At 39.8% G+C, this 26,243-nt stretch overlaps 1 protein-coding gene across 9 annotated transcripts in view; it reads right to left on the reverse strand.

The window, feature by feature from the left end:
- PEAK1 (pseudopodium enriched atypical kinase 1) overlaps positions 1-26,243 on the reverse strand; it is a 250,264-nt gene that overhangs the window by 102,097 nt on the left and 121,924 nt on the right. For 8 of the 9 annotated variants that reach the window (XM_074296510.1, XM_074296507.1, XM_074296511.1 and 5 more), the window contains one exon: positions 23,256-23,422. The exons of the other annotated variant lie outside the window; for it this stretch is intronic. The gene's annotated coding sequence lies outside the window, so the exon portion shown is untranslated. The remainder of the gene's footprint in view (positions 1-23,255; positions 23,423-26,243) is intronic. 9 annotated transcript variants of the gene reach the window in all.

A 26,243-nucleotide genomic window follows, 5' to 3' on the forward strand; every position in this document is an offset into this window, starting at 1 on the left:
CCCTGCCAAGCATTTCTTCTACCTACATCTAACAGGGAGACTCCCCACACAGAGAGCAGGCTTAGCTCCCTTGGTGTCTGTAGAACGTCATTCTGGAGCATTTCTGGTCTCTTCTTGGGCCGACTTCCCCAGCCTCTGGAGTCTTCCCAAGGCTCGCTTTGACTCTTGCTCTTAAAGTCATCTCCCTGGAATCTGGACTAGAGCATGTCGGATGATACCTGGCTTTCCTCATCTCTGTAAGAAGCTCTGGGGAAGACTGGTCACTTCCCAACAGTCCCAACATTTCCACCCAAGCAACTAAGTTTTCCCAGCTGATAAGAATCATCTTTGATTTCTCTAGCTTTTGAAGGATGAAATTATTAAATATTAATTCTGCAATTTCATCCTCTGTAGGCAGTGGTACTATTTCTGTATCTCAAAAAGTTAACATTTATTTACAGATCAGTTATACATGAGTGCATTTTGAAAACTTTGATTTATTTAAAATCTTATAAATATTCTTTACTACTCAGTACTATATCAAACATTTAAAAATTTTTTTATTTTTTAAATTATCCTACCAACCACTTAGATCCACTGAGTTCTCATTAGATGAATAAGTCTTTTCACAGCTTGGCGGGGACTCTTTAATCACTGAGATTATGCAGGGTGTACAAGCTCAGCAGATCCAACCAAGCTAGAAACAACTGGAGGATGGGCAGGTCAACAGTGGTGCAGAAACCAGGTGAGCTACATTCAGAAAGACCCAATACTAGACTCAATACTGAAGACTTGGCCCACAAAAATTCACAGACTCTACACAAGTTTGGCAGAATTGAGATACAGAAACCTTTCTCAAATATTTTTATTTCCAAAGTCTTTTCTTGGTTAATTATTTCCTATTTGTCCTGTAAATAGCTAGTTTTTACATATTTGCTTGTCATCTTCCCCATCAGATTGGGAGCTCTTTTGGGTCCGGGGTTGACCCAGGAGCTGGCTTTTGCATTTTTTTTTAATCCCCAGTGTTTAGCACAATACCTGGCATACAACAGATGCTTAACATATATTTACCATCTGACAGACAAGAGCAAAAATGTGCAAGAATCCTGAAAATATCCCTTAAAAGAACATGGAGAGGCAGGAAAATATATCTCCTTCTTAATTATGTTGTCTACACTTTTCAGGTACACTGTACTGACTTTTACATATGATTAAGTAAATAGATGCATCATTAAAATAAAGATCATAAAAAGTAGCTCTTTGATCATGTGATGGCTTACTGAAATAACTATTTCCAACTGTCAATGAATTGTTTGCTTAAGCTGCCAACCCACCGCTAGATCCCTCAAACTGAGAAAGCTCTTCATTAGAAACTGGGATTTGCAGATGGTAGATGTTCAAGGATATTCTGACCACACTTCCCTCTTTTCCATCTATTTCAAAGTAGGGCTCTCCAGGTTATTTTGCTAGTGTAGCTGAAATCATTCCTCACTTCCACATTTCCATATCAGAGAATGAAGATGTTAATAATGTTGACCTCACATTACACATCTCTGTTTGCTTTCACTCAAACTCTTTTTGAGAAATAAATGAAGGCTTTCATGTCACAGGAAATGAGCAGCAGAATGGGATGGCTGTGGATCCCATGAATTAAAAGAAACCTCAGTGTCTCCAATGCATGAAACAATCCAGCCCTAATTATAGTCAGCTGGAGACAGCTCCATTTCCACTGATGCTCAGATCATTATCCAAATCCTGATGGATGTATCGCCGTAGATCCCAAAGACATGCTCACCCCCCTTCATCATTTACATCTTTGAGAATAATTTTTATGCCATTTGGAAAAATAAAACTTTTTGATGAGCAGTATCACTTACTTTATTTTTCATCTGAGTATACTGGAAGGAATTCTAAATAATTTTCTGCTCATCCAGAAGGCCCAATTCTGCTCTCACCCTTTTAACAACTGAGTTGTTTGTTCCCTTTGATGCCTTGAGAGGGCTTAAATGTTCACAAATTGTGAATCCTTCTAATTTGATGCATAAATGGGACAAATAGAATGCTAAAAAACTGAAACATAAGTACTTTTACAGCTATACCAAAAGCTAAGTATACCATGATAATTTAATTTAGTCTAAAGCTAGTAAATGTTAAGATGCCTGATCTCTACTGTAATCAATATACTTTTTGTTTTCATGAAGTAAATAAGCATATAATTTGATTAAAAAATCTTCTGAAAAATAAACTATTTCTTAAGAATATCAAGAAGCATTTAACTCCTGGGCTGCAAGTACATTATTCAAAATCCTAATTGAGCTGACACAAACTCCTAAATGTTTAACAAATTTAGCAAATGCTAAATGACTACTGATACATAAGAAAAATTCCAGTTCAGGGAAAAAATACAGGCAAAATACTGTAAAAGTATGATGACAAACTTCTGCCTGAGGACCTCCAGGAATGTTGTCAGAGGCAGCCTCTTCACTTCACTTTTAATATCTCTGATTGTTTTTTAGTGAAAATGTCGTGGTCATCTTGACTCATCAGCAACATATTTTTTCCCCTTTTCCTAACACGTGTCTCAGGAGATGGAAGTTGAGAAAGATATCACCAATTCCTTAAAACTACCAGAGATGGTGATTCTCTCATATCATCTAAAGCCCAAGTAACCCACCTTTCAGCCTCTGCTTCTTCTTCCCCATATGGAGCTCCCACAGCAACCAAGTCAATTTTTTTTCTTTTAAACTTACTTGCACATGAGTCATATTGTGAAAGAATAATTAGAACAAAAAGGAAAAACCACAAGAAAACAAAACAAAACAAAACAAAAAAGTAAAACCAGTATGCTTCACTCTGCTATATATCCGTTGGAGTGATCTCAGATCACTATATTGCTGAGAAGAACTAGCTAAGTCTATCAAAGGTGATCATCCTACAATGTTCCTGTGACTGTATACAATATTCTGGTTCTGCTCACTTCACTCAGCATCACTCCATGTATCAGTTCAGATTTTCTGAAATCTCCCTGCCTCTCATTTTTAAATTTATTTTTTATTAATAGTTTTTATTTACCAGATATACGCATGGGTAATTTTACAACATTGACAATTGCCAAACCTTTTGTTCTAATGTTTCCCCTCCTCCCCACCCAGATGGCAGGTTAACCAATACATGTTAAATATGTTAAAGTATAAATTAAATACAATATATGTATATATGTCCCAACAGTTGTTTTGCTGTACAAAAAGAATTGGAGTTTGAAATAGTGTACAATTAGCCTGTGAAGGAAATAAAAACTGCTTATCATTTTTTATAGAACAATAATGTTCTACTACATTCATATGCCATAATTTTTTCAGCCATTTCCCAATGGGTGGGCATCCTCTCAATGTTCAGGTCTATCCCACCACAAAGAGAGCTGCTTCAGACAGCCAGTGTAATTTTCTTAGACACAAATGCCATCTCCTGAGTCTTTGAGTTAACACCACTTCCCTTCACTGGCACTGCCTGGACCCTCTCCGTCAATCAGCGGTACAGTCTAACTCAAACGTTATCTCCTCCTTTCTTTTATACAAAAACACAGGCTCTAAAACCCGGGATCATCTAATGCAATCAATATTTTACAAAAGAGCAAAATGCAGGCCAGAAACAACTAGCTACCAGTTGCTGGGGTAATGAATGGCAGAGCTAGGATTCATGCTCAATTGGGGAACCCCCCCCCAAACTATTGGTACCGTCCCATTCTGTTTTTCCTCACTTGTTTAAAACCTGGATACACTGAACAGATGCCACTTTCTTTTGTCCCTGCTGCATGTAATTGCTCCCCTTCCCTCCAAAAACAGACGTAGTCCTCAAGGCCATGCATTCAGGCCTTGTAAACACCAACTGTATAAAGTCATTTGAAGATAGAAATCTAACAACTTAGGGAGTAGGATGGAGATGACAAGGGAGCTGGGTTTTGGGGACAATGACTGATTCTACAAGGTGGCGGTGAAGAAGACAGGAAGGGAAGAAGCAATTACATAGCACCTACTACTATATGCTAAGCACTAGGCTAGGGGCTTATCACAAATATTTCTTCTGATTCTCATAACAACTCTGGGAGAGAGGTGCTCTTACTATTCCCATTTTACAGAAATAGAAACTGAGGCCTCCACAGATTAAGTGACTTGATCAGGGGTCACACACTAAGTGTCTAAAGCTGAATTTGAACTGAGATCTTCCTGACTCTAGGGCTGGCATTCCATTCAGTGTATCACTTAGCTGCACCAAAATTTTTAGAAATTGAAACTGATAAATTTTTAAAAATAAGTAATTACTTTAAATAATTATTTAACAACAATTCCTTTATATGTTAACATAAATAATATTTTAGAGAATTAAAAATAACTTTGAAAAACATCAAATATTGTTTTAGCTATTTCTGTACAGCTCTTTAATGTATGACTTAACAGACAGTTGGATTCTCATATCTGCTTTTGTAGTCAACCTGTGATTTTTTTTTTTTTTTGAGTATGAGAGGAAAATCTGGCCTCACACAGTGGGAAAGGGAGGGAGATGAGAACAAGCATTTATTAAGTGCCTATAACATGCCAGCATTGTGCTAAATGCTCTGTAAATATAAATATTTATTGCTCACAATGACCCTGAAAGGAAGGTGTTATTATGATGCCCATTTTACAATGAAAGAAATGGAGGCAGAGGCTAAGTTGTCCAGGGTCACACAGCTAGCAATTGTCTTGAGAATTTAAACTTGAGTCTTCCTAGCTACAGACCAAGTGCCCATTGAGCCACCCAGCTGAGGTAAATTGGGGTGTTTGTAACTAGAAAAGGAAGGAGTATGTTAAAAGACAATTAACATATTTGTATTATTTTGGAAATAACGACTCCCTGAAAGCCCCTGGAGAATCCCCAAGAATCCACTGATCCATCCTGAAGCCTGCTGACTTAAAAAAAGGTACAGATTTGACCTTTATCAGACATATGTCTGAGACACACACACACACCTCAGACATATGTTTATCAAAATTTCAGACAATCTAAAGCTGAAACCTTGGGGAATGCAAAGGAGGATTAGTCAGGATTAAGAAGATCTTGACAAGGTGGCATCTTGGACTCAATCTATTAATATTAAATTTGGTGAATGAATGATTGCATAATATTTAGGCCTAAGTGGGCACCACACTCTCTTTAAATGAATGGATACTGTCCTCATTCCCTTTATTCATAATACTGTTTCAATCTGTGGGTCTGTGAAAAAACAGCAAGTTTTATACTGGTTATATTAGTCTTTGTCATCAGTAGTTGAAAATAAATTTAGGCTCTGGAAAATTTGTTGAATTCCGAACATCCTTCAAATTCATGTATTTGATCCTTGAATTTCAATGCTCTCTCATTTATAAAACATGAAATTGAAAGCTAACTGATGCTTGCTAGCAGGGCGCGCAGTTACTATTCAGAAGTGCCCGGCCTCTGGTGAAGTGAAATCACACACATTAAGAAAAGAATAAACTGGGGAGCAAAGCATTTTCAGCGGATGACATCACTGACAACCAATTAGGCAGTACCAATTATGTCCAACATTCTGAAAATGTTTCTCGATTTTAAGGAAATAATTAGATCCGTTAATTATGGAAAAGGCAGCGCAGCCCAGCTGTTGGCTCTCTGATAGTCCTGCCATTTGTTTGAAGGGAATGATTTTCTTAGAAGGTTCCCCTGCAGTTATGTTTTATTTCTGTGCCTCAAGCACACAATTTTAACACAGGGCAACCTCCTGTGCTCCCCTCTTCCTTCAAATAGTAGCAAATATGCCAAACCAGGAGCATATTTTACATAACTGCATGTGCCAAAGCAGATTGGGGCCAAGAGAGAGAATGAATGCAACTCATCTCTGATTTCTAATTGGTAAATGGGAGAGATATTATAAGCTCTTGTTTCAAATGTCTAGCTGCCGGGTTCCTATGGCAACTGCATACACAACATATTCTCCCCGAAGCACAGTCATCTCATTCCTTGCATGAATTTATTTATTTCTTTTTGCTCTTGGGAGAAATCCTTCATTTATTCCTTACAAAAATTAACCAATCATTTTCTTAATTAGCAGTATATCAAGAGGGAGAGGTGTCATTCTTTTTCTTCTTTTTTTTTATAAATAAATAGACTTCCTATCAAAGTCACAGCATAGGGAAGGAGATCTAAGAAATATCTGCGCTCCAAAATGCCCTCACTGATCTTTCAAAAACAATCCTTAGAAGGGGCAATAGGAAAATGGACAAACGAAAAGTGGAGACTCCCAGCTTCCCCTTCCATGTGGGAGAACTCTTGTAGTCTCAGAGATGAGGAAGAGACTTGACGGTCAAGGCTGGAAACCTTCCTTGGAGCATTCAGTGGATTGGGGAGTCTGCCTAAGAGTAAGGGGAAAAGCTATACACAATGAAGCATGGACTGAATGAAGATTTCAAGGGAATCCTATCAGGCTCCTTCACTTTGTCTCCTCTTTAAGACTGAAGTAATTAGCACAGATTCAAGTGGCAACAGATGGAAGAGATCCCATATTGGATTTTAGCTGACTATCACATTAACAACAAAGTCCTCCAGGGGACAGTGGATCAATTAGCATTCTGCAGTGCTCAGACTATTGAAGGTTGGTGGTTCTCTCCTTCCAGGGTTAGGTGGTGAAAGAAATTGTTCAGCTCTTTGACTTCACTTCTCTAAGAAATGCCATTGGACTAGCATGCTAATTTTGCCCAGTACGTTGCTGGGTTCCTCAGAAGGAGAGTCTGCCCTCCACAGCCTGAGGAATCTGGTGCTCCAGTTTCCATTTATTAGAGGGACAGGGAAGCGAGTCTGCCTTTGGAGTCCAAGGGCTGCCCTTTGATCCAGACCCCAAACAGCTTTAGAAACACCTCGCTGCTGCAGGTGCCTTTGCCAAAAAACGTACCCACATCTGTCCTATGGTTGTGAGACCAGCTAAGGAGCTGCACAAATTAGCAACAGCAAAATGCCAGCCATCCCCACCGAAGCTACTATTCTTCTTTCAGGGTCTTATGTTTCCGTTTTCCCTTTTCACAGCCAACCTCAGGCCTAGGTCACTGGGCCCCCCTGCTCTGACACTGGCTATCCGGCCGGCCCATGTGGAATGCTTCCTGGCTGCCCCAAATGGACCTGCTCTCTGTTGGTCACCTCCAATTTGGCCTATACAGCTTACTAGCATGTGGTCTTCTCCTAGACCATGAGCTCCTTAAGGCCGGACCAGTTTTTGCCTTTCTGTGTACCTTGAATGCTCAGGCACAGCTCCTGGCACATAACCAGGCACCTGATAAATGATTATTGATTAAATGACTAGTATGTATAACTAAATGGATTCTTTGACTGTTCTAACCCCCAATTATCTTTGTCCTCTCAATTCTTCTAGCTCTTCTAGCTAGATACCTAGATATAACTTAGGAATTAATTATTCCCCAACTGTTTCATATAGAACCAGTGAAGAATCACAGGCCTAGGTCTTGGATGTAATCTAGTCTTAATTTTACACATAAGGAAACAAAGTCACAAAGAACGTAATTTAGTTCAATGTCTCAGAGTGGTATGTGGCAGGGGGAAAGATTCCCCTCATTCCAACACACTGAACTCCCCCAGCCCGTGGATGTCAGTTTACTTTTTGGCCTGAGACGTCATCTGTGTAGGAAATTGCTGAAGGGTGAGCTCACAGTCTGAGAGCTGAAAGAATGGGCTTGGGACCTCCTAGGAAGCATGAGGGTCTTTCCTCACAACTATCAGCTACCTCCATATGTTATTATAAATCCACACAATCCTTTGGAATAATGCACTGCCTCATCCAACCGGTCTACGGTGCATGGCCTGATGAATAGGATGAGTCCAGAGAAGGGCAAGCAGTGACCAGGTCCTGAAGGACCTTGATAACAAGCCAAATGATGACTGGTGGAAGGGACTGACATGGAGGGAAAAGACCTGCTGGACTGTAAGGGCTGCCAAGAGGAGGAGGGAACATGTAGAGTGAAAGCAGAAGGAACAGAATGTTGCAGAGACAAGTTAGGGCTGGTGCAAGGAAACCTCCCTAAGCAGGAGAGCTTGTGTCTGGCCTTGGGGAGGACATCAGGAAGCCAGGGGTTCACTCCTCAGAAAGGCCAGATGTCCTTCGGCATGCAGTCCAGGCCCAGCTTGTGCTAGAAAAGTTGTCTCTCGGGGTCTGATGGTGCTGTCCATATAGCAAGCCCCCAATAAAGAAGGCCCAATGACATAACCAAACACTGTGAAGGGGCCAAAAAGTCTCTGTGCCTATAGAACTATGCGCTCCCTTTGCCTGAAAAATAAGGAAACACAGGCAGAGCAGTGAATGTAAGCTCATCCTATGAGTTAGGGCCACTATAGGGCTTAGGATCTAAGTGTCTGGATTTACTCCTAGGGAGCCTGAGTCCTTTTTCCAGAGACAAGTTTCTTGAACACTCGGAGACAAAAACTAAACAACTTTCCTTTACCCTCAAGGAATCTAGATGATTTACAACTGAAGTTTTGCATGATACAATCAATACAGTTAAAAAGAAAACTTGCTGAGGGAGGAAGAGGAGGCTTGGAAATCTCTAAATCAAATATTTTTTAAAAGGATATCTAAGCTATATGAGGAATAAACACAAGGACATAAGAGCAGAAGCCAATCTCCAATATATAAGTGGTCAAATGAACAAAGAGTCCTCAAAAGAACCATGAAAATTGAGCAGAGTGATAGCAAGTGAAATCCAAATCAAAACAACTCCTGAATTTTATCTCACAATCAGCAAATTGTCAAGATAAAAAATATGGAAGCAATCACTCTTGGGAGGCTAGGTCCTCTACCTGGTGGAATTATGAATTAGTCCAACCACTTGGGAAAGCAGTTTGGATTTATGCAATGACTATGTTTCTGCCTTTTGTGAAGCATATATCCCATGGCAGTAAAAGACAGAAAGGTCCCACAGACACTGAAATGGTCATGCTAGCATTATTTTCCAGCAGTTAAAAAACAATAAGAGAAGTTATGTGTCCATTGATTAAAGAAATGGCCCAACAAATTGTGGAAGTATATTGCCATGTAACAAATGACAAATATGAAGAACTCCTAAATTGATGCAAAGTAAGGTAAACAGAACTAGGGAAACGACATACACAATGGCTCCAACAAGATAAATGGAAGTAACAATAAAAAAAAGCATGGAACGCTATGTAATAATAATGCCCCAGTTTGATTTCAGGAAGAAATGCACCCCCTTCCCTTCCTGACAGAGCTAGAAGGCTATGGGGTCAGGGGCACCGTTTATGCCTTCAGATGCAGCTGCTGGGTTGGTCAGTTCCACAGAGCTGCTTTTTCTTTTAAACTTTCTGTTTCAAAAGGAAGGCTTACTTGTAGTGGAAAGGGCAGGAAGAGATTTGGAAATGAATGTGCTATAAAAATAAAAGACATTAATAGAACAAAACACTTACTTATAACCTAGTTGGGCAGACAATAGACACAAACAACAAGGAGGAGTTCAAAACATCATATGGCCAAAGTAAACACAAATGTATCTAAGAGAGGGAATTTGGGGTCTGATTACACCTCAGTAAGGATGACTTAAAGAGGGCCTGGGAGGAAGAAGGTTGAAATGGCAGAGAAGGCTTGGGCATCAGAGATGGGGGTATCCCATACAGCAATGGGGGCTCTCGATAGAGGAGCACTACTTCCTTTTGCTGGAAGATTCAGAAGATAACCTGAGTCTAAATCTGTATTTCCTAGCTGTGTGATCTCACACCAAAGAAAGATAGATTAAACAAGATTACCATCTTTACTTTTCACTCTGAACTGGTTAGTCAACATGGAAACATGAGGGAAGTAAGACTAGATACTTATAGCAGTGAGGTTATAACTGTCAAAAGAAAAAGAAAAAAAAAAGAAAAGAACTAAATGTTTTTATTGTGTGATACAAATGCCTTCTGTAATGTTATCAATCAACAACACAAATGTCTCCTTAAAGGTGTCAACAAAAGCTTTGACAACGTGGAGAGCAAGTTCCTTTCTCAAGCCAAGTCTTTGCAGAATGTCTTAAGTGAAGGGGCTCATCCATCAAAGGATGCTGCTTCCTTTGATCTGCTCTGCAGTGGCCAAGGTCCACGTAACCCATGTGAACCTGTCACTTCCTGGTTCAGGTTCCATGTGGACCCCTTGTAAATTCATTGTTTTTTTTACACCGTGACTCCACACCCTTTCCCCAGATAATCTTGAAAATGCTAAGGGAGTATGGCCTAGTTACCTACACAAAGCTCTCCCTTTAGAATATAAGCTCCTTGAATGCTCCTTTTGAACTTTATTTGTATGGACAGTATTTGGCATAATGCTTAGCACACAATAAGTATTTAATATCTATGAATTGATATGGTATTGACTATATTGTGACATATATTTGGAGTAAATGGTGATGTAAAATCTTGTCTAAGCCTAATTTATGATATTGATTTCCAGTTTTTCACAGCAAATCTTATCTCTCCCTTAGAAGTTTATATTTTGGGGCTTACTAAGTTCAATGACATCTTGGTTTTCTAGGCTAGTCAGTCTATTCTACAGATCTACTTTTCTGCTTTTAACCAATACTAAATAGTTTTCATTATTACTGCTTTATAATATAGTCAGAGATATGGAAATGTGATATCTCCTTTATTTGTACTTAAAAAAAAATATTCCTTTAGGTTTCTTACTTTTTCTTCTTCCAAATGAATTTTATTGCTTTGTCAACTTCTGTAATCTATTAATACTTTAACTGTCATAGCACAAACATTATTTATTTTTATTATATTTTGGTATTTTTATTATATTGATATTGCTCAAACATAAACAAGGAATCTTTTTTTTTTTTCAATTAAGCTTTCCTTTATTTCTGCTGAATACTTTGTATTTGCATTTACCTTAAGTCTTATGTGTATAAGAAATAAAAATATTCAATACATATTGTAGTTACTTAGAACTTTTTTTCTCTCCTAAGTTTTGTAGCAAAATATAGTAGCAAATAAAATTTACTTTCTGTAGTAAAATACAGAAAGGATAATGAATTTTGTTAATTTTAGAGTTGGTTATTTTACTAGAAGGACAGCTAGATGGTTCAGTGGGTAGACTGACAGGCCTGAAGTAAGGCAGTCCAATTCAGCTTCAGGAACTTATTGTGAGACCCTTGGCAAGTCACTTAACCCAATTTCCCTCAGTTTCTCATCTGTAAAATGAGCTGGAGAAGGAAATGGCAAATCACTCCAGTATCTCTGCCAAGAAAACCCCAAAAGATATCATGGAGAGTTGGCCAAAATTGAAAACTATTTAACAAAAAAATTTCCTGAAGCTATTAATTGCTTTAATTTTTTTTCAATGAATTTAATGGATTCAGTATATAATGATTATCATTTGATAAATGCTTAATTAATTCGCTAATAACATCAGTTCATCAACAAAGATAACATGTGCCTTCTCTTGTTCTATTCCCTCAATTTATTTTTATCCCCTTGCTATAGCTAGCATCTCTAAGAACTTAAAAAATAGAAGATACCATAGACATCCTTGCTTTATCCCTGACCTTATTGGACAAATTTCTAGTGTTTCTCTATTATAAATAAATCTAGCTCTAGATTTCTGAGTGATACTTTTATCTATATTAAAGGAAGGGCTTTTATTACTTTTAATAGTCTTAACATGATGAGTGTTGCATTTTGTCAAAGCTTTTAAAATATATCTCTTGGTATAATCGGGTGATTTCATTGTTATTAATAATATAACTTATTATGTTTATGAATTTTCTAATATTGAATCATCCTTGTATTTCTGGAATCAATTTCATTTGGTCATAGTTAATAATTTTATGAATATATTACTACAGTGATGAGCTGTCAAGATTTTTCCATTCCCATTCTATTAACCCAGGTATTTTACATTTTTATAAATATTCATTTATTTCTCTAACATTAATTTTACTGGCTCTGAATTTAGAATAACACTTTCTGAAAATGTTTATTATTTTCTTATTTCCTCCCTTCCATTTTCTTTCACTATTTCCTCATTTCCCTCACAAAGCCAGAATTCTGTGACTCACAAGACAAGGTTCCTGGTTGAGGCGTCTTCACTAACCAACACTCTTCTTTAAAGTGAGGTGAATAATGTCCTCTCAGACCACAGTCTCCTCTTCTGCAAAACGAAAAGTCTGGTGAACCTCCCCTGGGAGCCCTTCCGGTTCTAGTTCGAGTCACCGGGACTCCTCTGACACTGACTGTGCCTGTTATGTGCATGGCATGGTGTAAAAGGTGCAAAGGTGAAAAAGGGACTGTTGTGTTCATAGCTACCGCCTCCCCCAATGCTTCTGAGGTTCTCAGGGACCTTGCCAAGAGCAATCCTAAGAGCTGCAAGGTGCAGCTATCCTCCCCATTTCAGAGATGAGGAAATCCAGCCTCAGAGAGCACCAGTTACTCGTCCACAGCTATTGTGTCAACATTCTAGAGCTAGTACTTGAATCTAGGACTCCCGAATTGAGCCTCAATTTCTCCATCTTTCATCCAAGAACACTGCACCCTGTCACCCTGACTCCCACCCTGGTTCTCTTCTCAGAGATTTCTCTTGGATCCCCAGATGTACTAGAAGCATGTTTACCTCTCCACAGGAGGAGAAGAGAAAGCATAAGGTACGTGGGTAGGAGAAGGGGACAAGCCATCCTTCCTTCTTCTTGCGCCCAAACAAGGTGCCACACAGCTGCCCTTACAGAAGGCCTGGCTTTCCATGTTAAGGACAATTCACAATGACCTTTCAGAGCATCCCCAGCTCCTGCAACAGCACCAGCAGGCTTTATGTGTTCCTCCTGTGTGTGTGTCAGGTCCACAAAAGGACAAAGAAGCTGGGCCTGTTTCCAAGACAAATGTGCTCCACAGGAATTAAGGCCTTTTCCTTTCTTTCTGCCCATTGGTCTTTTGTCAATGCGAACATTTCTTATTTCCATATGCTAGAATCTTCAGCCTTCCTTGGGTTCAATGCTCAAGAAGGAACAGGAAATACTCTTTTTTTCTCCCTGGTTACATTTATCCTCCTGAGGGCTACTATTTCAGAATTTAAGGAAGTAAGAGGATCAGCAACTAATCCTTCTCCAGCCGAGACCTCATGCAGCTGAGGAAAAGGTAGGTTATTCTCCTCCCCCAACAGAAGCCCAGGGTTCTGGGCTTTGATTCCAATCTCCATTCTAGGTGATGCATGAACTCTTATTATTTTAGCAGATCACCATTCATCTACAATAATCGCTGTTCATTTTTAGTGGCTTCACTAAGTCAAAGGGGAAAAAAAAGTTCCCACCCCCTCAAAGGATCCTCCTCTTCTGGCTTTCCTCAGCCTTGATATTTTGGGTTCTACCCTGGAGTTTCCTTCAGGATTTCCCAAGTTCAGAATAAACACTTCCAGGGGTCATCACTGAGAGTTATATGCAGCACAAAAGCTCACTTTCCCCTTGGATCATTATTGACTTCCAGGGATCAATGGATTCATAGCTGGGAAGGGTCTGGGGGATTTTTTCTAAATCAGTTCTATCAATAGGTAGTCTGTCTTAAGGGCAGAGAGAATCAGGCCTGGAGCCAGAAAGATCTGAGTTCAAATGTTGCCTCAGACCCTTCCTGACTACATGACCCTGTGCAATCACTTAATATCTGTTTGCCTCGGGTTCTTCGTCTATAAAATGAAGATCTAATAAAGTAATAACTGTAAACCACTTAGCGCAGTGCCTTGTACATGATAAGCATCATATAAATATTGGCAATAATAACAATAATGATGACAGTGATCATTACTATTGTTTTATAGAGCCAGTAGCAGAAAGGACCAATCTCTTGTCTTGGTACCACTGCATATAAGTGACCCAGCCAAAATTATAACCCAAATCTTGATTTCCAATCCTGGGCTCTTTCTCTTCTATCAAATTATTTGCTTCCAGGCTTAGATTATCTGCTTAGCTTTGCACACATGGACAGTAAATGTCCCCACGTGGTTCCCTCTACTTATCCATCCTCTTTTCTACCAGGAGAAATTTCTATTACAAGTATCATTTAATCAAAAAGGAAAAGAAAGATCATATCTCACAGCAAATGTTATAGGTCAAAGAAATTATTTTCCCCCAACAAAAGTCTTTCACAAGAAAAGCATTTTTAAAATGCCTTACAGTGAAAACTCAGTTCTTTTCTCCAAAAACACAAGAGAAATTTTAACTGAAATCGTGGCACTTTTTGCAATAAGGACAAAACAAAGGGAGGAACAAGCTCAGATCTAATTCACCATTTCCACTGTTCTCCGCATTTCCCCTCGTCCCCGCCATCCTGTCCCGTCTGGCCTTTACTCCTTGAGGCTGCTCACAACCTCCAGCACAGGCAGCCTATGCTGTATTTCCAGAGCCCCAATGTCATGTTCGCTGTTATCACAGATTTAGGGTTAGGATAAAGATGCCAGTGTGTTGCTAATTCACTCTCTAATTCTCCAAGTGAGCAGACTTAATGGAATCTCCCCAGACCAGGAAACCAATGAGGGGAAGAGATGACATTGCAAGTCGGGCCAGTGACCCTAGACTGCAGGCCCTCAGAGTCTAGTCATCATCCCAACTCTTTCTGTAACTACGATGCTCACCAACACTGACACTTCACTGCGGTGGTTTGCCCACTCACGCTTGTGTTGCTGTGGTACAATTGTAATCATGCTTGCAAATGTTCAGATGCATTAAGTTTTGCAACCCACTGGAGCCTCATCAGCACCCTTCTATTTCAGGCTTCTGTAGGATAAGATTGCGTGTGAGGAAAAGCAGAAGGGCTTGACACGAGGAGAATGAGCACCAATGACGCAGAGGTCACAGGAGGCATGGACGCCAGAGAATGAATTTGGGAAAGGAAAACTGGGAGGGGACGAGGTGATAATGATAATGCTGCAGAGGAACAGCAGACCCCACCCGCAGAGACAGGGGCCTGGCGGCTAGGAAAGAGCTAAGGGGGACATCGGGGGACTTCCTCAATCTGGCTCCTTCTCTTCTCCAGCAGCAGAATTGGACTCAGGGTGTGCTCACACAGGATGGTACTTGCCTTTGCTGTGTCTCACAATGGACCTCAAAGCCCTGGCTTCCCCTTCTGCCTGGGGCTTCCTGTCTTGATAGTTACTTAGTGAGCAACAGAGGTTGAGATTTCTGGGGCTGGGTATAGGTTGCTGAGAGGCAGGGGAGATGAGAAAGGAGGGGTTTGGGGAGGTGAGTAAAGCATCTACCTGAGGGAATGTAGCCCTTTCTGGGAAGCACCTCCCTGGCAGCTGAGCCGATTGGGGTTAAGTGACTCGCCCAGGGTCACACAGCTAGGAAGTATCAAGTGTCTGAGGCCACATTTGAACTCAGATCTTCCTGACTTCAGGGCTGATACTCTATCCACTGTACCATCTAGCTGCCCCCTTGTTTTTTTTTTTTTTTTTTTAAAATTCCATTCTCCATCATTTTTCTCCCTGAGCTTCCTCAACTTTCTCTGACCTTTAATCTTTCCTCATCTAGTGGCTCCCTCCCCACTTTTCCACACATATTCTGGTGTTTTCTACTCAAGAAATTTCTTTCTTTGAGATTATCAATGTTCCTTTAATGATTAAATCCAAAGGGCTTCTTCAGTCCATATTTTACTTGACTTACCCACAGCTTGTCACCCCAGACACTCCCTGTTCCTTGTCTTCCCTAACACTGTCCTCTCTAAAGTTCCTCCAACCTAACTATGTTTAATAGCCTTGATTGCTAGCCCATTCTCAGTGGGAATCCCTACAGAGCCTCTTCTCTCTCTGTAATGTTCTTGGTTGGTTTTCTGCTGGTCTCTGGAGCAGCCTTAGTTTCAGAAAAGTAATCACCATGAGAATGGCCAGGTGTAAAGTCCAAATCCTTTATTATCTCTTTCACAGTCTAGTTTCCTTGTTTGGGGCCCAGGCCAGCTTTCTGGAGAGCCTTTCAGACCAGCCTTGGTTTCAGTGGGGGAGTAGAAGGCCAGCCACTATGGTGCTGTGAGATGAAGTAAATGAATCTGGCTCTGCGACCTTTCCAAGTCTGTCTCTGGCTCTGAGTCCCACCTTATATGCTCTACACTGAGTATAAACCAACCATTATATCACTAGGAAACCATTATTTGTTGTAAGATTAAATCAGTCATACTGAACTTGGAGAACTATTAAGCGCCATGCTAAACTAGATAACCATTGTCTCATCAATTCCACTGAATTAGTACTTTGTAAGAATTCTTGTTTTAAGTACAGAGTTCTGGCCCATAACAGCTCTCTGTATGATACTCTTTCTTTTAGTGAACTCATCTGTTCCCATGTATTAAACTGTCATGATTATGCAAGTGATGACCAAATCAACTGTGCTACAGACTGTGTAGGCAGTAAACCCTCAGAACTCCCTTCTAGATATCTAGCTGGAGACCAAATGTTCCACAGGCAACATGACCAAATCTAAACTCATTTCCCTTCAAATCAATCCCTCTCCAAACTTACCTATTTCTATTAATAGGTAATAATAGGTAAGTATCACCACCTTTCCCATCCTCCAGGTTACTAACCACTTTTCCTTTCCCCTTATTCCCTACGCCTATTGTCAATTCTTATTGATTTAATCAATCAATAAGTCACCAAGCATTTACTAAATTCTTCCTGTACAAAGGGAAACAGGTCCTGCTCTTGGGGACTTTCAATCTAACTACATGTCTCCCCCAAAGGGTTTATAGAGGGGATGGCAGAAGCAGTTAGGTTCCCCCTTCTTCTTCCACAACCTCAAAAGAGTCAGGCTTAGAGGAGGTGACAAGGTCTACCACGAAGCGGGTGTTTAATGCTCTAAGTCTGTGCCAAGGCTCTTTTCAACAATGAAGTAATTCAGGCCAGTTCCAATGGTCTTGTGATAAAAAGAGCCATCTGCACCCAGAGAGAGACTGTGGAGATTGATTGTGGATCACAACATAGCATTTTTTTGTTGTTGTTTGCTTGCTTTTTGTTTCCTAGTTTTTTCATTTTTGATATAATTTTCTTGTGCAGCATGATAATTGTGTAAACATGTATAGAAGAACTGCATATGTTTAACATATATGTGATAACTTGTTGTTTAGGGGAGAGGGGTGGAGAGAAGAGAGGGAAAATTTTTTTTGGAAAACAAGGTTTTGCAAGGGTGAATGTTGAAAATTATCTATGTATTTTGGAAAAAAAAAGCTTTAATAACAAAAATTTTTAAAAAGAAAAAAAAAGGGGGGGGCAGCTAGGTGGTGCAATGGATAGAGCACCAGCCCTGAATTCAGGAGGACCCCAGTTCAAATCTGGTCTCAGACACTTAACACTTCCTAGCTGTGTGACCATGGGCAAGCCACTTAACCCCAGCCTCAGAAAAAGAAAAGAAAAAAGAAAAAAAAAAAGAAAGACAATTTGATAAAGTGAGATGGTCCCTGTGAGACAGAATTTGGAACCAGAAGTTCCCTCCCAGAGTAGCAATGGTCTTCTCACAGACAACACAAAAAACACTGGATGAGCTGTTGGGAAGCCTGCATTCTGACTAAGGCTGTGAAACTAACTGTATCACTTTGGGGAAGTCCATTAAGCTTTCTGGGTTGCAGATTTTCCCTTCTGTAAACTTAGGGCATATGCCTCCCTCCCTCCCTCTGAGGTTCCTTCTAGCCCAATGAGCTTATGTCTCCATGTCTAAGAGTGCATCAAAAGGTACAGCCTGCATCACAGCATTTCTCCTCCAACTATTCTATAAACATTCAATATTGTTCAATAACTTTTCAATATTCAATAAATATTTGCTTAATGGATGAAGCCTGAAACCAGGGAGGGACACCAATGTTCAAAGACAAGTGGCCTCCATTTTTTACTTCTTCTGTCCTATCAAAGGGAAAAATGAAAAAAGGCAGTGGACCCAGTAAACCTAGATTGGGAAGCCTTCCATTTAGGGTCAAGTCTCAGTTTTGTGATGGATCCAAAACATTGGCTCTTTTATCACGAAGCCAGTTGGCTAAATTTTGATTTTCCAAGTATAGAGTTTCAGGTTCCGTGCTCCCCTTTTACCTGTTTCTTGATCATCTTATTGTTAGGGCTTAAATGCTGTCACAGACAGAACTAAAATGCTAATCAGTCAGGTTCATTCTTTGATAAGAATATATAATTTTTGAGGGGAAAAATTGGTGGAAGAGAAAGCTGAAACTAATAATTAAAACTAGATATTTACATTTAATTAGGTGATTCTATTGCTGGTTACTCGAATAATTGAGAAAGTTATTCACTAGAAGAATGAGGTAGACATATGGTGCTAAATGTACTGTTGTATAAAATTATAGTTTCTATAAGGAAATACAGGTTATTTAAAACAGTATCAGAAGCAGCCAAGTTTTGTAGATAACACTTAGACCACTATTGGAGAACAGAACAATCTGGATGTTTTCTATGCATTTCTGAGCATGCTGGGCTACGGTTTCTGCCAGTATTGGTCTTGTTACAAATGTGACTTTCTCTTTTTCTTGCTTTATATAGTTGAGGACAGTAAAGACGAGATATAATTGAATTCTTAAAAGGGATTCACTGATCTACTTACTCCTTTTGGCACAGCTGATAGTAGCACAAAAGGGCTTTCATTCATGCTTTAATTATGAAATGAATCTATAATTAAAGAATAAAAATGCCATTATCATATTATTAATTAGGTGTTCAGATCATTAGGATTCTATTTATACTTTTACTGTCAATGCCAATAATGTCTTCATTTAAATTAAACTCTGCCTTGATTCAAATCAATAGGACCTCAAATAGCTGAGACATTGGAAAGCTGAGCACGTGGCTCCGCAGGCCTCCCGTGACCTAGGCATAGTTGACATTTAAGTTACAAGCATTTAGAAACAAAACATAAGATCTTTAAATTAACATATGATTATATCTGGTAAAAGAATTATGGACAGGTCCATACTTAAACCAATGCTACTTATTCTTTCTTCCAAATAACTATGATGTTTCTAATAAAGCTAATGATCTCTTCCAAAGAAAGTTCTGAAAGGCACCTGCCTAGCCCGGCTTTGTGTTCTTTACTGTTCCATAAAAGTTAGTATCAACTAGGCCATCCTGATCAAAAGACAGGAAACAACCATGAAACGCAGCTATATCAGACGACGCACTTCACGCACTGGCTGAAGCCTCTGGGTCTGCCTTTGATTTTAACGCAGCTGGATTCTATGGCCCTGGAAAAAATGGTCTTTGGTGACCCTCTTAGGCTTGTTCTGCGTGGACGGACAAACAGACAGACAGGCAGGCAGACACACACATACACACACACACACTCACTCACTCACTCTCACATGCACATAAGAGATAGACCTCCAGCCGGGCACTGTCTCTACCTAAGGGATGATGCAGAGAACTAACTTAAATGACAGAGCCCCTGGCACAGTCTAAAGGCCTGCACCCTTCTCTTTTACACCTGCCCTCTATTGGCCAGCAGTGCAGTGCAGGTAGTGTTCCTGTGCCCAGTAACCTAACTGTAAATAGCTAAAAATGAGCTACCCTCCCACAGTCTCTCTAACAAGATCTAGCTCTTTTTTTGCTCGCTCCTGGGCCTGGGTTGGGCTGGGGTCTAAATTATCCCCTGGGAGCTAGTGGGTTTTTCCCTCCTCATCTGTCTTAGATCCTAGCACTGAGTTTGGGATTTCAGACAAAAGCCTCTAAGCCTCGGGCAAAGACTTAATACTGGCCTATCTGGAGCCATAGACACCAGGCCTGATCATGGCCAAGCGTGTAGACTCTTGAGGTGGAACTACAGCCATGTCCCATTAGTGTGAATAATAAATCCCACAAAACAGTCTCATTATTCAAATTCAAATTACTCAAAGTTATAATTATATATAAAGTAGAATAATTGGTTCTAGTCCAATGGAAAGATGCAGTTTTATCTGCTATTAATGTAACAGAACAGCAAAGGATAAGAAAATGCATTTCTTATTCATTGTACAAAGTAAAAGAATAGTTAAAAAAGCAAAATTTTAAAAATTAAAAGAAGTTACTAAGCATTAGCCCTAAAGACAACTTTAAAATGAGAAAAGCATCATTTTTTGTCATTTAAAAGATTTCAGTAGCACAGAATGTACTTTCTTCTCTGTCTTTAAATCTTTACACACATGCTGGAGGGTACAAAGAGATTGCCATCATATTCACATCCCAGTGAATTTACATGCTTTGATCAATGCTAGGAGTAGCATCTGTAATTTCTGGCTTCCCAACTTCGATAGTTCAAAAGATATCTTCAAATTCCGTGAGCATGGATTCCTTCATTTGTACACTGTGCTTCTTGGTTGGGCGTTAACATCGAACATCTTCAAAGGCTTGTTTAAATCCAGGTTGAATTTATTCTGCCTTACAAACTTCTGAGTTCTGGAAGGCACCTTTTTTTAGAATAAGCCAGTTTCACTCATATGAAATTTGTTAATCATAGTATCCATTTCCTCCTTATATCTTTGAGACATCAGGACTCACCAGATTCTGAATCCTTACCTTCACTGCCCACTACCCTGGCAATTTTAAATCTTGCAATTATATTTGATGTTGAATATCAAGATTTGTCTGGATAGCTGCATCGCTCGCCCCACCCCTCCGAGGACTCCATGTCTTTCATAAGGGCTCCTTGGTCCTTGCAGCTGGTTGTGGACCACAAAGAGATGATGATGCTTTTCCTTCTCTTTTCCTTTATGCTGCATGCTTTGTCATGCTCCCTACCGCCTACTGAGGTTCCAACACCGTCTTGCTTGGTTTAGAATGACTATGATGATCTGCATCCAGAAAGAGAACTGTGGGACTGAATGTGGATCACAATATAGTATTTTCACCTTTTTTTGTTGTTATTTGCTTGCATTTTGTTTTCTTTCTCATTTTTTTCCTACTTGACTGATTTTTCTTATGCAGCAAGATAATTGTAGAGATATGTATAAAATAATTGCACATGTTTAATGTTTAATCATTCTTTTTTGAATGATTATGATAATATTCATGTTGTTCAATTATATCAAGTTTTTGTTCCAATGTTAAAAAGTTTCTTTTTTTTTTTTTTTTTTTTCAGAGCGGGGTGGCTGTCAATGTTTCCATCTAAGCTATTTTCTCTTTTGTCCACTTTTCAGGGATCTTTTTAAAAAACACGAACACACAAATATTGGTACTTATAATGCAACAATGCATGGAAAGTGGAGATAGATGATGATGAAGCATATGTTAAAACCCCCAATTAGTTCAGCATATCCCACTAATTGAATTCTAATGGTAAATGGCAATTGCTATCTTTTTATTATCTTCATTAAAAAAGAATTCTACATTTTTGGAACTCAAGTTAACCATGACCAAGTTGAGCTGGTGCTGTGTGGGGGTTTGGTCTAGTTGTTCAGCTAATATGTACCTGGGGTAGAGGTGGAGGGAGGGAGGGGAAAAGTTGGAACAGAAATTTTTGCAAGGGTCAATGTTGAAAAATTACCCATGTATATGTTCTGTCAACAAAAAACTATAATTAAAAAAAATTATGTATCTGTTGCTAATCTATGCCCAGGGATTCAGCTATGGCATCTCCCAGACGGAGAAGCCCTTCCCCACTACTTCTCCATTCTCATCCTCCTCATTCCTCTTCCCTCTGCAGATATTGTCCATGAACAAACTTGCCCTCACCCTCCCTCTGTTCCTCTTAGTCTTTTCTGCCTTCTAGTATTCACAGAATCCTGACCAGAAGATAATGCGATGCTGCTCACTCATCTTGGTGACCACATCCAGTGGGCTGGCCAGGAGTAAAAGTTGGCCAGTTTCTTGCTCTCCTCTGACCATTCTGGACACTCCTCTGGCTGCCGCCATCAATTACTATCTCTTCCTTTTAGGTTCATCACCTGATTCAGAGTCTTCCCCTTCCTTTCTTTCTTCCCCCTTTCACAATGCCACAGTATTAATGCCCACCCTGAAATGACTGCATATTTCTGTCATGCACCCACATGATGGAGATCCTACAGTTCTTGCCTTGGTTCCTGCCTCCTTATCAATCCACAAGTATAACAGCTTCAAATGAATCCTAGCCTTTTCCTCTAATCCATCTTCCATAGTTGTGAGAAAGCAAAGCTAAGGTCTGAGGTTCTTACTTCTCTTCAACATTTTTGCTGACCACCCATGAAAAAACTCAATCTTTTCTCTTAAACACTTCAAATTTCTTATCTGTTGAGCAACCAATCCAGCTAGATTGACTTACTTACTGAAGGCATATCATATCATAGCCTAACAGTCAGAATATAACTTGAGTCACACTCTTCCACAGATGTTCCCTGTGCCTTCTGAAGACAATGGGCACTGAATGACAGAAAGCAAATAGTGAGACACATGAGCAGGAAAAACCATTAACCCATTTGCCCAGCACTCTACCCACTGCAGTAGCTACAAATTACTGTGTATGCTACATTAGCCTAATAAAATACAAGTCTTTTGAGGGCAGACTTTTTATTTTTCCTTTGTATCATTTCTTTGTCTAGTACAGTGCTTTGCACAGAGTAGCTGTTTAAAAAAAAATGTTTGCTGAATTGAACTGAGTTCTCGACTTTTCCTTTCTCCCTTGAATTTCCCCAAAGAACAAATAGCTTAATGGAGTAAGGTAAAAAGAAATAGGGGTGATGGGAGGAGACCACGGCAGGGAAAATGAAGGCCAGAATAACAAAGCCAAAAGCTGCCACATTTATATCCACTTCTCTCTCCACCAACTATGACTGTTTAGTACATTTATGAGGTAGAAGGAGAGGAGGAGGTACAGAGCGCGGTGGCGAGAGGGGAAAGAGAAGAAAAGAAGCCTGAAAGAAGTAAGGAACTGAAGAATGGTATTTCCGGAGTGCAGAGTCCTACGCACACATGGAGGTTCTGTTATTTTCCATAGCATGAAAAGCCGTTCAGTGAGAGAGAGAGCATTGAAATGCATGTGTCAACCTCTGAGCATGATGCTTTGTTTTTAGACCGACTTAAAAGCGACTGTTGCTTTAGGCGGTATTATCAATCTGAAGAAAGAAGAAACAACTCTTCCAGAGCTAGAAAATTAGATGTTAAACACCCAAATAAAAATGTCATTTTGCTTAATACTAGTTATAAAATTAACAGCTTTATCAATACGTTCGGCAACTACATTTAAATTTAAAAGAAAATCCTCTCCAATCATCTTATGAGCTCCAGATGGGTAAAGAAAACAATAGAAATGAAGTTCATTTACCATTTATGTGAGAAGCACTTGATACAGCCCAGGGCCCAGTGTGGCTTTAGCAGCAGATGATGGAAGGGTTTGTTATAACTTCAAGGTGCTTTGGATTTCGCCAAGGTGAATTTCCTTTCTTTTTTTGTCTTACTCTTTATGTTGCTTTATGAGGAAAACAATGTGTTCTGGAAGACAAAACGAAAAAAGCTCTTTGTGTTCAAATGCCATCTATACATATCAGTTACTATAATTTTTCTTCCCAGAACGCTGCAATGGGCAGCATTCTTAGAGACCATGGGACCCAATATACTTATTTTATAGAGGAGAAAATGAGAAGAGAGGGCACTAGTCCAAGGTCACAAAGAATTATAGTGTGTCATTAAATGAGATAACCCATGTAAATGGGCTGTAAACCTTAAAGCTCCATAAATGCTGGCAAGGATTATCATCACCATTATTACAACGAGAAAGGTGTCTCAGATCAACTCCTCCGGCTCTCAGCTTACAGAGGAGGAAACAGGCCTGAAATGAGATTTTCTTTGTTCCCAGTGCTATTCAGACTCTAAACCGCAAGAAACAATTTCCTGAAATACCCCCTTAATGCACTTCATTTTAGAACAACCTCCCATTTTGTTTGTAGATTGGCTCCTACTTCAGGAACTCAAAATGCTTCTGAAGTTGGGTCTCCAACTACTCGGGCAGTGCTTGGGACTTTCCAGCCTCTGAATCCCAGGTTTACCTCAGTGTCTTCTAAGAGCTAGTTATACTAGACATGTTTCAGCATTAATCTTTTCAGAGATCACTGAACATGGGGATTTTTTTTTTCAATATTATAAAAATGACAAGCAGGAAGAAACAGCCAACAACATTCAATTTTGGAATGTTTTCCCTAAGCTTTCCCCCCCAGGCTACAAAGAGAGAAGCTACCAAATATAAGTGTTTCTAAGTTAATTTCTGAAGTTATACACCATATGCTTCAATAATTTAAGGATTTGTGATTTGGTCAATTTCTAAATAATCACAAAAAGCAGACATTCCAATCCCTTAAATACTACACCGAGACAGTTTCCAGCATTTGTGAACGATGGCCAGTCACATTCATTATAGAGTGGTCATTTCTTTTGACACAGGCATTTCTGTACTCAGATGAGTACAATTAAGGACACAGCCTATTGTCTGGATGGTAGACATAGCCTTTCTAGCACTAAGTAGGATCAGGCTGACCTTTTCTATATTACTTTTGCAGCCTTTCAGAATTCTACCCAGAATCTCTCCATACCAGGATGAGGTATTGGAGGTGAACTCAGATGTTGATGAACCTGTGATCTCAATTATGCAGACTGCAATGTCTTTCATCTATTGTCTCCTATAAATCCCTGATCCAGCTTGCTGGGAGCCCTTCCTTCAGACCTGCGGGTATTACATGGACACAACTGAAGCATGCTGGTGGACAGCCCGTTATCCCACTCTGGATAAATGACTAGTCGTCTTCACTTTCTACTCACATTTCTCTTTGATAACAGCTTTTTTCTATGCTTTTGATATGCAAATCTTCAATAATATCACATGATAATCTCCTCATACCCATTATGGAATATACAGTAAAGTAGCACATGGATAGAGAGCTGGCCTGAAGTTAGGAATACTCATTTACTGAGTTCACGTCAGGCCTCAGACATTTACCAGCTACGTGGCCCTGGGTAAGTCACTTAATCTTGTCTGTCTGTTTTCTTATCAATAAAATGAGCTGGAGAAGAAAATGAGAAACCACACCAGCATCTTTGCCAAGAAAACCCCAAATGGGTTCATAAAGAATCAGACAAAACTGAAATGACTTAATAATAGAAACAAAATTTTAAATGGGCACTATTTTTTAAAAAAGCACATTTTGATAATACTAGGCCATCCTGTATTTTCACTTTTCCTCTATCAAAGCAATGAGCAGAACCATTTCATTCACAGGTCTTTTGCTAAAACTTTTATGCAGCATTCATAATGAATATGAGCAAAGAAGACCATGAAGGTCATGTCGGGTTCTGCACCAGTTCGCAGACATTGTGATTCTCTAAGTACCCTGGCCCAAAGTCTCAAGGTGAAATTAGTAAAAGAACCCAGGATTTCTACTTCTTGAGTCACTGCTTGTTCTATTACACTAGAATTTTTTCCTATTCTTGTAATAAAACTCCTTGCCCTTCCAAGGGAGGGGGAGAATTATTGGGCTGCTTTCCCATGGAAGTTACAATTTTAAGTCTTTATTTTCTGAAGGTTTCATAATAATAGTCAAGGGGGAAATGAATGAAATCATTATTACTGAATGTCAGCATCAAGACTAGCATAGCTGCACCTCTCTGGTTCTGCTCTGGAGACCTGGGATGCTGCCCAGCTGATCTTGGGGTCACAGTGGTCAGTGTTCATCATGTTCTATGCCCATGATATGATAGCCCTCCCCTCCCCTGTTACAGAAAAGGCTCCCTGCACCACGGGGAGGGGTGGGGTATAGAGGTGTGATTTCCTAATCCTGCTTGGGGGCTTCATTAGTGATTCAGGTTCCTGTGAGTCCAAGGGAAGCACTCTCCTGGAACAGAAAGGAAATTGGATCTGGAGCCCCAGGATGGATTTGAATCTCTCCTGACACCGACTACTGTGTGACCAGGACTGACCTTTGTGAGCCCTGATGTCCCTTCTTTGTAAAAAGAAGTGAATGCATGTCCACCCGTCTCCAAGCTCCCCCCAGAGTCACCCTCACTATTACCCATCAAGTGACTCTGGTCTGGCAGCTGAGACTCTGGGCTTCCTTGTTCCTACCATGACAAGGAGGCCCAGAACTTGGCAGCTCCCTTAATATTCATATGGCTGGGATGATAACAAGGGTAAAAATGATTTAGCAAGATGAACATAATGTCAGCTTATTTCAGTGACAGATCTGAGCATAAGCAGCACTGCACGGGTGCTGAAAGGAGAGATTCTGAAAACCCTGAATGGCACAGTTAGGAGACACAAGAGAGG

Source organism: Sminthopsis crassicaudata, chromosome 2 (assembly GCF_048593235.1).
Source record: "Sminthopsis crassicaudata isolate SCR6 chromosome 2, ASM4859323v1, whole genome shotgun sequence".
In the NCBI taxonomy this organism is placed as follows: Eukaryota; Metazoa; Chordata; class Mammalia; order Dasyuromorphia; family Dasyuridae; genus Sminthopsis; species Sminthopsis crassicaudata.